Genomic DNA, 15,057 nt, shown 5'->3' on the forward strand with positions numbered 1-15,057 from the left:
ACTGCATCTGGAGGCGTGTGTTCACTTCTTCCAGCCTCCTTCCTTAGACATACACTGTTCTTGACTAAGCTCAGCTCTCCCTGTACCTTCCTACTAGGTAGGCCTGACGTGGGCCTGGCCCTTGGCTAAGACCTGGCGTTCCAGTTGGAGGAGAAAACTTTCTTTCCCTCCAGAGCCTTAGAGAGAAAGGGCTTCAAATCCCGCCACTTCCACAGGTTAGCTCTAAGTCACACAGTCTTACACATATAACCTCAAGTTCCTTACCTGTAAAACAAAGACAACACTTTGTGGGCATTGAAATAGATAATGTATGAAAAATACATAGCATGTATGGTTAATTCTAATTATTTGCATCAGTTGTGTTCTATAACATTGAATAGTGAACGCTGAACTATTCCTAGAGGAAATACAGGGTTTGGTGCCTGTGAGCCTGTGGCCACATTTTTGACAATTAATACGTAACCCTTTTTATTTTTCAACTTCCAAAATATTTATTTATTGAGGCCTTGCTATTAGTCAAGAATATTTTCCAGGAACTAGAAAATAGGAATAAAAGGATGCGTAAAATATTATTTCTACCATGTTATATGTCCCTTTAACAATGAAATCCAATTCTAGCTAAAACCACATCCCACATAAGTTATACATAACCTTTAATATGTGTTCTATTTAAAAACACTTTGTTATATATCGTTGATTCATTAACATTGAACTCATGGGCACTCATATCTGGATGAAACTTACCTAACACACACTTTCTCTGTAAAGCACAGCACAGCCTCCTTGTGCTGAGGGCACTCGACAGCACCTCTGAACTGCATTTGGGGGTCTTTCCATACAGCAAAGTCACCAACCAAAGGAAAACAATGCACATCACATAACACTAAATAGACTGAAAAACAAAAAACAAGCACAACACTTGTTTACTGTAGGAGAGCTGAAATCAGAAGGCAGAGCGTTTGACCTCAACTGGGAATGTCTGCACTGGGAGACGCAGGGTTATTTGCTGCTCTGCTCGTGTTTGTGAATGACCTCGAGCACCACGAGCAGTGACTTGGGAATTACAAACACATTTTACTGAGTGGGTGAATTCACAAGTATAACATCTGTGAATAATGAAGATCAACGGTGCTTTACCACCACGGTTAACATGTTAATACCATTTCCTAGTATTAAGTACCTCTGTTACCGAGTTGTATGGTTTTTTGTTTTGTTTACTTGTTTACCTTTTTTACACCACTTTCTATCCCCTAGTTGTTTTCAGGAAAGCATCTCTGCATTTCCAGCAGATGCCTCCTCATAGCTGGGCAGCACTATGTCAGAATCACCCAGCCCACCCACTGCCTTAACCGCGGCCATGTTTTCAGAGGGGCCTGGCCTCAGCTCTCCTGTTCGTCTGTCTCCAGGTTCCAGCAACCACCAGTTTCCAAGGTCAGCAGGGTTGTCCCTGATGTTCACACAACCACTCCTTGTTTTCTAGCTCCTACCTTGCCTCTCTTCTTTGGGACTATCAGGGATCAGAGCACAGTGGATCATGGAGCCCTTGGCATTCATGGGAGAGGATTCCCTTCCCATGGGTGTGATTTCAAAGCGAGGGAAATCTCTGTCTGCTGCACAGACACCTCCAACCTCTACCTCTTGGCTCAGGCCTCAGACTCCAAACTCTGGGGATCTTAGACCTGCAGGGGCCAGACCTTTGCCACACACCGGAACAACATGGTGAGATGGGGCTTACCAAGCCCTCTTCGCAGACGAGGAGCTCGGGCTCCAGGAGGCTGAACAAGCTGTCCAAGGCCACTGGGCCCAAACCCCTTGCTCTTTCCACTGCGCCAGGTAGCTTCTGCCTCTCCACCTTCACAGGGCAGGGTCTTGGTGCCTCGTCAGCTGTTGTGTGAGCTGTTCCTGTTCCAAGATCTGTGTTGAGGTATAACCCACACAGCACACAGTTCACCTGTTTAATACAACTCGATGGTGTTTAATAAGTCCACGGATGAGGGCAGCCAGCTTTTAGAGCATTTCCAGCTCCTAAGATGGAACGCAGCCCAGCACCCTTCAGGGACCTCTGCCTTACCTCCCACCCCATTCCACCCCTACCCAGAGTAGTCACCAGTCTGCTTTCTCTATCTACGCATTTGCTTGTTTTGTGAATAAAATAGCGTATTGTGTGGTTTTTTGTGATGGGGTTCTTCCACTTAGAAAAGCATTCTTGAGGTTGTAGCACGTATCCATGCCACGTATTCATGTTGTAGCACGTATCCATGCCTTACTCCCTCCCGTGGCCAAATCACATTCCGATGTGCGGATATTCCCCCTTTGGTTCATCCACTCGTCGGCTGGCGGGCACTGGAGTTGTTTCCACCTTCTGACTTTTATGAATAATATTATTGTAAACAAGGTTTCATGTGGACATATGTTTTCATTTCTCTTGAGTATATACTTGGAAGTACAATTACTGGCAATGAGAGCTATTCCTCCTTAAATGCATGTGGGTCCTTAAAGCCACACAGACCTAGATTCAATTTTAACTCTCTTACCTTCTAGTTGCAGGATTTCAGGCAAATACACCTCTCTTAGTCTGAGCCTTCTGGTATGTAAAAGAGAGATAATTATACCTACTTCTCAGTGGTCTCGTTGGCAGGAGACAAAATGATATGGGAAAATTCTTGGCCCATGGAACTGCCCAAAGGAGCAGATAATTAAGGCAGCTATTCTAAAATCTCCTGAATGTGGTATTCCTGCAGGAAGAGTCACGGAGCAGCTAGTGGTGCTGCAGAGGTTGGAACCCAGTGGGCTGGTGGTCTCTCCAGGCCTCCCTGCTTTGATGATCAGTGACTGAGGTGCCTGTTAGTGACGTTTGAGGTGCTGTCTGGTGAGCAGGTGGAGGGGTGGGGAGTGGAGATGAGGCAGAGGCTGGGGCTACAGGAGAGCCAGGGAGCTACGTGCAGCTGAGGGGAGAAGCCACGACACAGAGAGGGGAAGTTAATTTCTCTCACTTCAGTTCTGCCGGGCCTGTGCTGCCCCTTTGGTCTTCTCTCTGCTAAATGATCTCATTTCCTTTCACTTTAGTGAAAATGGTTTTCCACTTCCCCAGCACCAGTGTGGCCCTTTGTGACTCAGAAAGCAAAGGGCTCAAAACCCTGGTTAAATGATTCTGGAATTGATTAGCTCTGGGGAAAATCTTGCCAGCAATTTGCCCCTTGGAAGCACAGGAGGCAGAGATTTGTTCCCATTGTTCACGCCCCACCTCCCCGAACAGGCCACATTAGCCTGCCCACTGAACCGTGCAACCAGACAATGGTGGGTTGGGCTGCAGTGCTGACCTCTGCGATTTCTCAGGACACTGGAGGGTTTGCCCCAGCTCACCCCAACCTGACTATGCTGGCATGCCAGGATCCAGTGCTCAGAACTAAAAGAGAAATCTGTAGACTGTGTTCTTGTGAGTAGGAGGGGAAAGGAGGCTGCCTGCAAGTTGGTTATAAACTAGAAATAAAAAGTATCCCGATCACTAACAAGCCAGCCTCCTGGGGGCTTCCGCTATAGGCCAGGGCCAGCCGCCATTCTCAGGGGTCACATCTTCGGGCCATGCTGGCTGCATTATAGCCACTTAGTGGCAGCTCACATTCACCATACTGTTTCACAGTTTATAAAGCTCGTTCACATACAAAACCTCACCGGACTATCACCATGGTTATGTGAGAACAGAAAGATAGTTCTTGTTATCCCCATTTTACATGTAAATGAAGTGAATCACTGGAAGGCTTTGTGACTTTAGGGGTGATCACACACTTCTGGACCCCCATAGTTTAAGGCAGCTCTTTGGTATAACAGGTGTTCATGCAAAAAGTCGTCTGCATGATACGATCATTTATAAAACCACTTCTCTGATCTGTATCCCAAGTCTAAGGTGTTGCAAAGTGAGTGGCTCCTAGGATGTCAAGTGGGAACCAGAGTGCTGGGCTGGGGAGGAGCACGTGAGGACCTGCGAGGAGGCATCAGAGAGACCAATGGAAATGCGTTTTGTTTATCGATCATTTTGTATCATCATCTGTGCTCCTGGTTTCCAGCCGGGCCCTGCCGTGATGAAAAGACACCCGTGGCAGGTCTCTCAAGCAAATGGGAGCTTGATGGCTTCTTCTTCAGGTGCATGCCCTTATCAGCAAATCCAATCCATGAAAAACTTCAAATTTGCAAAACAGGTAAATTAGGGGGAGAAGTAGTCACTTTATAGTGGCTGCCTATGGTACTCTAAAAATGCACATTTAAAATTTCAACATAAATTCAATGTTCATAGAAGCTTTCCTGTCCATGGGTTGTCTCTCTCTCTCTCTCCCTCTCCCTCCCCTCCCCTCTCTCTCTCATTTGGTAAATAAACAATTGAGAGAAGGGCAGTTACAGGAGAGAGAGGATTGTTGGGCTGGAATGACCCTCCGCACCAGGGAGGAGGGAAACAGCCCGGCCTCTGTCCTGGGAAACCAGAGAAAAAGGATCTCATGCACTTATCTCTTCACTTACTCGGGGTAAACTTTATTGAGGTAAAAATTTACAAACTGTAAAATTCACCCTTTTCGAAGTGTTGGCTTTGGCTAAGTTTTGACAGATACAGTTGTGTTACCACCAGCACAATCAAGACATAGAACATTTTCATCACCCAGTCAAATTCCCCTGTGTCTCTCTGGTGTTAATCCCCTCCCCCTTCCTGCTCCGACCACCACTCATCTGTCTTCTCCCCCCATGGCTCACCTGGTCCAGAATGCCACACAGGTGAAACCATGCAGGATACAGCCTTCTCTCCCTGGCTGCTTTCACTTAGTGTAACGCATTGAGTGCTTTTTGAGTTACTTTTTATGTGTTGGGTATATGATATGTACATATTTGCAGTTTATTCTTTCATTACTGACTAGTACTCAATTGTATGGGTGTAGTACATTTTGTTTTACTATTTACCATTTCAAGGAGAGTGTTTTTTTCCTGAAGTTCTGCTTTGTTCATAGTTGATTCAAATCACCCAAAGTGAGGATTTAGCCAGAGAAGTTTGCACAAGAGAACTACGATCTTTCTCTTCTCTCTACATGGATGATATACTTTTGGGAGGTGCTTAGAAGTGCGTGGAAATCCTGAGTTGGTGAAGTAACACGTAGGGAGGAGACCCACCTGCCTGCCCCGGCTTTCTGGGGCCCTTGATTGTGTCAGTGCCTTTCCTGGGTTCAGAGGGTCTAATCACAGCTGGTGGTCCTGGGCCCAGGTGCAGCCTGTGGCCCATCCTGCACCAGCAGATCTGAGCTGCCCCTGGGGCCCACAGGTGAAGGGCTGAGCCAAAGGAGATTCAAGGAATGGGCTGGGAGGCCCTGGGTGGGAATGCAGACCAGTTGTGGGAATAGCTTAATCTGTAATTTCTAAATGTTTAGACAACTGGTATAGGGGCCTCCATTGCCACACTTGCTTCACACCTGCACATGTCGTCAGGGCCTGCTCCTGGCTGTGACTGGGGAGGCACCTGGGAGCTGCATCCTGCACTCCCATGAGCAAAGACTACACAGCACCAGTGGCCCTCCCTCCTGGTGCAGAGGAATAAAGTCAAGTCTGTACCTAAAGGAACTTGCTCTGCTCCAAGAGTGTAGCTTCTGTGCTGGGGAGAATGTCACCTCGTTATTCCATCTGGTCCCCTGACTGACATCAGCTGTCAGGCCAGGAGAAAACAATCTGTGCTTGGCAGTCCTTCTAGTGTCCCCAACCAATCCCTCACCCACATCCCACAGCAGTCATTTGCCCCTCACTCCCCTCGTACCCCCCCCCCGCCCCGCCACCACACACACACCACACTGGTCTCTACAGATACCACCACCTCCTACTTAGTGGGGAAAAGACAGGCTAAGACATAGGGCCAGCATGTTCTCAGCCACTGCCCTCCTCCTGAACATTTCTTTCCGTCTCTAAAATATCAAGTTTCCCTGACATTTTGTTCTGTTTCTTCTTTCCACTAGACTCATCAATAGATTTGACTTCTCCCCTCCCCATATATGTGACTCCTGAGTCGTGTCCCCAAAGCCACTCTCTCCTGAGCTTCAGAGCCCAGTCATCGTCTCATCCTCTCTTCTTCCATATCCACTTGGTTACAAAACCCTGTGCCATCTATGCTCCAAGCATTTCTAAGCCTTCACTTCTGCTCCACATCCCTGCCTGTGTCCCTGCTTGTATCCTTGATATATCCTCACCCCAAGCCTCCCAGCCTTCTCTTAGTCCTCATCCAACAAGCATTACTGCTTCCAAAGTATTCTTTTAAAACACACTTGTGATTGTGGCACTTGTTAATTTAAATGCTTCTAATTAATCTTCCAAGTTCTGAGTGTTTTCTGAGTAAAATCCAGACACCCGGACTGTGACACACGTCCCCTGTGATACAGTACACTGGGCCAAGGGCGTCCACGGGCAGTTGTGCAGTGCGTACGCAGAGCCATCAAGCCAAGGGCAGGCGCCCACATGCAGCGGGGACAGGGGCCTGGGGAAGCTCCAGCCCTGAAAGGGCACCTTTCACCCTTCACCACCTTTCTGCTCCCCCAGCTCCTCCACGCTCACGCCTAATCGACCGCACTCCTTGTGAGTCACTGGTAATCTTTTAAAGATGTCGTGCTGCTTCCTGTCTGGAATGACCCTGCTTATTTATCCTTTTCCATGTCAACCTTCTCATCCTTTGTAACAGCTCAGATGTCTTGTCGGGGGAGGGTCTTCTCTGACCAATATGGCTCTCTTTCACGCTCCTGTGACCCTCCACCCTCACTTCTATCGCAGTCCTCAGTGCCCTGAGTCGTCATTGTCTATCCGTGTTCCTCATCCTCTTTAGACTGTGAACTCCTTGAGGCCAAGGAATGTGTCTTGTCCATATGTTACCAGATAGATGTTTGTCGTTACATGGATATTTATTGCACACCTGTGTGTCAAGTGCACTGTGTACTGTTGCCAGTAATGGTGGGCTAACAATCAAGAAAGAGACTTCTCCTAAAAATCTAACCTTAAGCATAACTTGTCAGTGATCATATCAGAGGTCTTCAAAGTCATCTTAGGGAAACCAAAAGCTCGCCATCCTCCAGGTTTCAGGGTACTCTGATCGAAAGCAAGAAGTTCCTTATGCATGGGCACAAACCGTCCAAGTCAAGTCCTAGGGACCAATGTTCAGTGAGTAGGTGAATAAGTCTTAACGCTGCCCTTGGAAGAGAAAGCCTGGGCTGGCACCTTCAGATTCACATTCGCACATGCAGGGGCAAGTAGGCAGCAAGCCTGCAGTGGCGGGTCCACGTTCGCCAGCTGTCGGGCACTTGAGTTCTGAAACTCCCCTCTATCTTTATTTTCAATTACAGTTGACTTACAATATTATATTAGTTTCAGGTGGACAACATAGTGATCAGACATCTCCATAACTTACAAAGCAATCGCCCCGATAAGTCTGGTATGCACCTGTCACCATATGTAGTTACTGCAATATCACTGACTGTTTCCTGTGCTGTACTTCATGTCCCGGCAACTGTTCTTACAACTGGCCATTTGTACTTCTTAATCCCTTCACCTTTTCCACCCATTCCTCCACCTCCCTTCCCATTTGATGACCATCAGTTTGCTCTCTCTCTCATTTAAGTTAGTTTCTGTTTTGTTGGTTTGTTTATTTTGTTTTTTAGGTTCCACATATGAATGAAATCATATGGTATTTATCTTTCTCTGTCTGACTTATTTCACTTGGCATAACACCCTCTCAGTCCATTCATGTTGTCACAAGTGTCAAGATTTCATTCTTTTTCGCGGCCAAGATCTATTGCATACACGTTCCACATCTTCATTATCCCCTTGTCTGTCCGTGGACACTTAGGTTTCCTCCATATCTTGGCCATCATGCTTCTTGGATGATCTTCTGATTCTAACTTGGCTTCCAAGTAACATGCCTGCTCTCAGCCAGCGGGCCCAAGGGCTCTGGTTCCTCTGGTAGTTATTTCTCATTGTAAATAACCAACATGGATGGGCCCATCTTCATGGTGCTGACCCAGCTGGGTTCTGGGTGTACAAATCTGAAAGCCAAACCTTGGACCTGGACAACTGTACCAAAGCAATGAAACATGTTCTGTGAAAAAATATTGAGACATAGACAGCACCCCCAGGAAGAGACACACCCATGGAAGTATGCAGCTACAAATGAGAACTTTTTTATTTAGACAGCCTAGTGTAATGGTTACCGTGCAGGCTCTGGGGCCCGATAACAGAGGTTCAAGTCTTGGTAAGTTATTTAATCTTTCTATGCCTCAAGTTCCTCACCTACTAAATGGGAATAGTAAAATGGCCTACCTGTCATCATTTTCTCCACACCTTAAGCCCTGTCAATCCTTGCAATAGTCCTCAGACAGAAATGCTGAGAAGTAATAGATGAGGAAACTAAAGCTCAGAGGGATGAAGTGACTGGCCCAGGACCACAGAGCCACAAGTGACAGCACCCAAATTTAAACCCAGCTGGTCCATTCTCTTTCCACTCTACCCAATACCTTACCGTGGGAGAGAAGGGTCGTGGGCCTCCACCCATGCTTGTTCCCGCTGCTGCTAAAAACTCGGCACTGACCTGCAGGTGCTGCTGCATTGCCCACAAGCAAAGGGAAGCCTCCCCACCCCTGCCTAGAGCAGCCAGACAGACCTGGGTTCCTCAGATGTTTCCACTACTTCAGGGGAGTTGATACACTCATGGGCTGGCTTGTTTCTGGTGGACTGAGTTTTTTTTTTATTTTTCTTTCTGCCCTTGTGTAAACACTGGCATAGACTTCATTGTTTCTAAACAAAACGCTTGATATTTCAATAAATTTAAATACAATAAAAATCATCTAAGGTGAAGATAGCATGAGATGTGAAGCCCCCAGGCAGCCTGGCATTTCCATTTCCAATGGGAATGTTCAGGGCACTCTAGGAGCGGTGTCAGTACGATTAAGACATCATCATAAGTGTAGAAACTTAGACCTGTGAAGTTCAGCATAAGAACAAATGCAAATATCCCACCAGCACCAGCTATGGACATAAAATTCTCTTGGCTCCCTTCTAGCAACTGAAGCTCTAATCTCCTTACAAGGAACACCAAGAGATTTCGTAGGATCGCAGATTATGTGAGCTGCCGGGAACCTGGGACCGTCACTCTGGTTGCAATGAGGTAACTCCAGGCCAGAGAGGATACATGACTGGTCCTTGGTCCCAGAAGTTCAAAGGGAGAAAGTCCAGAGCAGGATCTGGGTCTTTTTCTTCCCACAACTTGTTGCCTCGCTGTGCCCATCTCTGAGCTCTAGTTTTCCCCCTTTAAAATGGTGTCTTAATTCGTTTGGGCTGCTCTAAGCAATTACCATAGACAGCCAGGCTTGAACAACAGAGTTCTGAAGGCTTGTAAGTCCAAGATCAAGGTGCTGCAAATCCAGGGTCTGCTGAGAGCTGCACCCCAGTTTTCCAATGGCCTTCTTCTCACAAAGCAGGGAGCAGAGAAAGAGGAAACTTCCATCTTTGAGGGCTCCACTTTCACAACCTAATTATCTCTCCAAAAGGCCCAACTTCAAATGCCATCACATTGAGGATTGGGCTTCAATGTACAAATTTAGGGGGAACACAAACATCCACTGTGTAGCAAGTGGGAATTAAAAATAAGTCCTGGGTTTGAGGGTTGTGAGGATTAAATGGGATAGTATACATGAGTTGCTTTATAAACTACAGGTATCACGCAACTAGAGGGAGCAGGAACGTGGAGAAGAAGAATTTTAGAGACAGGCCTGGTGGGAATCCTTGCTTCCCATTTGCTTATCTAAGCCTGATTTCTCTAAAATGTAATGATCTTACTTCATGCATGAAGTTGTGATGGGTTTAAATGAGATATATTACGTAAAATTCTCTGTCAAAGACAGAGAACAGAGTAGTTCCCCCTGCCCCACCCTTATCACTTTGCATGGTTTTGGTTACCCGCAGTCAACCACGGTCTAAAAATAGTAAATGGAAAATTCCAGAAATAAATAATTCATAAGTTTTAAATTGCTCACCATCCTGAGTAGTGAGATGAGATCTTGTGCCATCCTGCTCTGTCCCACCCGGGACGTGAATCATCCCTTTGTCCAGCACATCCACACTACCCACCCTCAGTCACTGAGTAGCCAGCCGGGTTATCAGATCTGCTGTCGTGGTATTGCAGAGCTCATGCCCAAGTGACCCTTATTTTACTTAGTAAGGGCCCCAGGGCTCAAGAGTAGTGATACTAGCAATTCAGACATGCCAGAGAAAAGCTATAAATTGCATTGTTTAAGTGAAAAGGTGAGTACAGCACAGTAAGATATTTGGAGAAAGAGGAAGAGAAAGAGGAAAAAGTAGAGACCACATTCACATAACTTTAATTACAGTATATTATTATAATTGTTCTCTATTGTTAGTTATTAATGTTAATCTATTACTATACTTAATCTCTTACTGTGCTTAAGTTATAAACTACATCACAGGTATGTATGTACAAGAAAAAATATATATTAGGTTTGGTACTATCCACAATTTCAGGCATCCACCAGGGGATGGGGGTCTTGAACCTTTTCCCCACAGAGAAGGGGGAACCACTGTACTAATTCTCTATCATGTGCGCTCAACTGAAACCGGGTTTTTGGTAATATTCCTAGAAATAGAAGATATTTGTTGAAACAGGAATTAGCCCAAATAAAACACATAAGGTCTTTTCCTCTTTTAAGAGTACCTGTCGTTTCCAAAGGTGGCAGTGAAACAAACTGAGCAGACGACAGGCAGAGACAACTTTCCATAAGGTTGACAAGATGTCAAGGGCTGGCTGTCAGAATGAAGCCTGTTGCTTCAGTATTCAAAGCAAGTAGGCTGTGCTATTTCTGGGAGCCTTATTTGCTTATGTAAGGAAGCTCTCTGAGTTGCCATATTTACAAGCAGGAGCAGATTAGTCCTGCAGGGACACCATGCAAGGGGCGCGGGTACTGCTAATCTTCTAGGTAGGCCTTTTCTCCTCCCTTGTAATGGAGAACGATATCGGTTCAATTCTTGACCAGATTTTACATGTTTTCCTACATGTTTTTGGGCCCAAGGTGACCTACTTTTCTGTTCTTACTCCTTTTTGTTTTTCTTTTTCAGGTAGTACATTCACACAAAAAACGTACACAACACAAAATGGTGCTCAGTCTCCTTCCCGTGCCTCTTCAACCCTGACACACACCCCCACCTCCCCACAGGCAACCACCAATGTGATATCCTCATTATCACTTCAGGAATATTCTTTCTATTCTGTTCTATTTCTCCACTTAATAAATATTTATTGATTGCCTGTTCTAGGTTTTGGAGATAGAGCAGGGATAAAAAAGTGGAAAATTCTTGCCCTCACAGAGCTTACATTAACTGATACTTCCCTTCTTACCTGTTGAATGTACATTTATTTATTTATTTATTTATCTTTAGAGGGGGGGAGGGAAGGAGAGAAATATTAATGTATGGTTGCCTCTGATGTGTCCCCCACCGGGAACTGGCCTGCAACCCAGGCATGTGCCCTGACTGGGAATCGAACCGCGATCCTCTGGTTCGCAGGCCCGCGCTCAATCCAGTGAGCTATGCCAGCCAGGACTTGAACATACATTTTATGTTTTTATAACCATGTGTCCCTCTGCTTCAGTACAGCCATCATGATGCATTATACATACTTCTCTGTACCTTGCTTTCTTCCATGTAATACTGCAGCTGGGAGGTTAATAAGGGACACACTTAAACTTAGCTCACAGGCTTTTTTGTTTGGGTCACCTGGGCCCCAAACATCCAACTCGGCCAGAAGGAAGGTAAAGTTCACAGTGACTCCTGACCATACAGAGGTGGGAGGGAAAGGCTAGCATGAGGAGGCTGTTTGAAGGTGAGGGGGTGGGGACAGCCATGGTAGTCAAGTCTAGATTCCTGCAGAAGGTTTAATGTTGAATTAATTGGTCAGGGCTCTTTTTGTTCTCAGCCAGTGTTAAAAACTCAAGTCCATCTGGCTTGAACAGGGAGAATCTATTGGTTTTCAAAGCCAGTAAAGATATGGGGGCAGCTCCCAGAATAGAAGACACAAGAATCAGCGTGAGGGTCCCAGGTTACCTCCAACTTGTGTCTGGTTTGGTGGCATGCCAGCCTCCATCTGCCCCCCCGCCCCAGCAAGCAGATCCTCTACATTTTGTGGGGAAGCGTAGGTGCTACAGGTTAGGAGAGGACTGTTAATGGCTAGGATGGGGTCCTGGGCTCCCCTTTTTGACCAGGGGGATGGTATCTGTTCCTAAAAGATGGATGATTGGAAAGTTCTCTCGCCAAATTAGCAGCAGCTACTAGGCCCTGTTCCCTGGGCTTCCGTAATCACTTTCCAGGACAGTGTCCCTGCCAGTCTAATGTTTCTTGGGCCAAATGGTATGCTTACAACTCAGTAAGAATGCAAATTTCCAGAGCTATTTTAGGAAGTCTTATGCAACTTGTTTGTGTTTTGCCTCACTGACTATTCAATCTTTCATCGATGTAGAAATTCATCCAACATTAATAAGCACTTAACACATGCCAGGCACTGTTCTGGGCTTTTGAAGATACCTTGGCTGAGTGAGTGATACTTTGTCCCTGGTTTGCAGAGAGACTCAGTCCCTGCCCCAAAGGTGTAGGAAAAGAAAATGGGCAAATGGCCACTTAGATCATCATCACAGAACCGTGTGTTACAAGGTGCTGTGGGAAGAGGGGTGCGGCAGCTCACCCTGCCTGGGGGAGACTTCAGAAGGGGAGATGCACATAACAGAGTCCTAGAGAGGTGGGGTTCGGTGTAGCTGGAGATATTTATTAGAATTCTTTTGGGGATAAGACATAGAAAACAAATTTAGTTAACTTTAAAAAAAGTATTATTCAATTTCAACTGCATTCTGGCAATCGCAGAATCAGGACCTGGAGGACCAAAGGCACCCAGGCAGCAGTGTTATCTCCCCATTGCTTGTGTCTGCTGCCCTTTTTCTGTCTGCCTCCGCTGGTGTCTCTCTCTACAGTCACCCCTGTCCTGGGCCAGCTTTCTCTACTGTTCAGGGTGCATACAGGAGCTTCTCCTGGGTCAGGGGAGAGTGCTGGAGGGGATACTGAATGGGAGAATAGAGTGGAGAGCTATACAGAGCATCATGGAAGAGTCCAGAGCTCCCAGCTGAGAACTCCTGCCCAAGGCCATGCAGGCCTACCCTGGACAAAGAATGGGGTCGACTGGCCACACGGCATAGTCTGTAATGGCAAAGGGAGGGCCAGGTATTTCCAAAGGAACAGGAAGGAAAAAGTGCCTGACGTTGAAGACAGAGGATGACTTGTGTCGAAGGGGCTTCCTGACAGAAGAAATGAGGGCTAAGGGAGGGAGGACGTGTTTACACCAGAGAGTCAGACGGAGCAGAAGACATGCACCGCCTGTCAGAACATCCACTTGTCACAGGACAGTGAGTCTTGCTCAGGGTGCAACAGAAAAAAGGAAGAAAGTCCTTTCATTATGAGTTTTACATGCACACACACTTTGTTTTTCCAGAAGCCCAGGCCCCATGAGCGCTAGGGTCGAATTTAGTGGAAAAAGTTTTCTTAGAGGTCCCGCTGGGCTGCCCCCATGGGAGTGGGCTCACCACAGTCATGGTCCCAGCTCCCAGCTGGCCACAAACTGTGTGCACACAATGCTTAGTACCAAGCAAACGAACTTGCCTTTTCTCTGGATTCATTAAGTCAGTGGCCTGGAGAAGGACAGAGCTGAGGGTACATCTCTGAAGTCCTTTCCATAAGGATGTCACCCATACCTTGATTTGTTCATTTGTGGGCTGGATTCTGAAATTACTGATATCACACACATGCACACACACTCCGCCCCTTACTGGGTGATTTTCTGTAACTAAATTCACATGTTCACGTTAGGCATGCTCCCGGTGGCCACTGTTCCTATGTATTCCCACCCAAATGCCGGGGCAGGAAAAATGCTAATCCACCCAGCAGATTCCAATCTCAAAGGCAGAGGGGTCAACTGGTATTCATAATCAATTTTATTTATTTATTGAGTTGTTTTCTATTTGCTTTGCAAGACTTCTTCCCATCTCTATTTGACTGGAGCAGGGATTGGGTAGCATGGGTCAGGGGAGGTGGGATGTAAGACCACCCATTTCAAGAGGCTCTGAAACTAAGCTGCTCTCCTTTGGGGTGTATCTCTGGGTAGGCAGTCTCATTTCATTTTCTTCTAAATACTCCACTCACTCCCCTCACCTCATCTCATTCCTTTGGGGTGGGGCAACCAAATCTCTGATAATAGAGGCTGTAAGTAGAAGATGGTAGGGCTCCTGGGCCTTAAAAACGAGAGGCGTGCAGTGTGAGTGTTTTGTCGCTCCTTTCTTTGAGCCTGGGCTTTTGAGCATAAGCCTCGTTCATGGCACCAAGTACCCCAAAGCCTGTGTGAAGGGGGAAACCAGCTGAACTCAATACTTACAGCAAGTCTCTTTTTAGACCTGGAAGATGGTTCTGGGTTCAGGTCCAGCTAAAAACAACAGCCTGTGATCACTGAGCCCAGACTCTGGGCTAAGCATTTTTCATGGATGATGTCATCCAACCCTTCCACATCCATCCTGATAAATAGGGATTATCACCCCCATTTAGTAGAAGAGCAAGCTGATGTTCAGAGATTAGTAATTAAATGGCACACTTTGTAATGACAGAGCCAGAATTCAAATTTAAGCAGTTTGAATTCAGAACCAGTATTTCACACTCTCTTACCACTTAGCTGGGTGTTTGGGGGAAATTACCTAACTTGTCTAAGCTCCAGTGTCCACATTTAAAAACATAGTTAGAGTAATAGTACCTGCATTCAGAGTGGCTGAGAACATTTGATGGGAAGAAGAGTCTGGAGCCAGCACACCGAAAACAATGGCAGCAACTGTTTGTTATGTGATGCTTTGTAAGGCACAAGCATTCCAGATCTGCCCTAGGTGAAGTTTCCCCAAACTCTGTCCTGCTATCCAGGGCTGTGTCCTCAGCCCAAGATCTCTCCAGGGCTGGGTGGCT

Source organism: Sturnira hondurensis, unplaced genomic scaffold (genome assembly GCF_014824575.4).
Source record: "Sturnira hondurensis isolate 20B ecotype Veracruz unplaced genomic scaffold, ASM1482457v3 Scaffold0019216, whole genome shotgun sequence".
NCBI classification, from domain to species: domain Eukaryota; kingdom Metazoa; phylum Chordata; class Mammalia; order Chiroptera; family Phyllostomidae; genus Sturnira; species Sturnira hondurensis.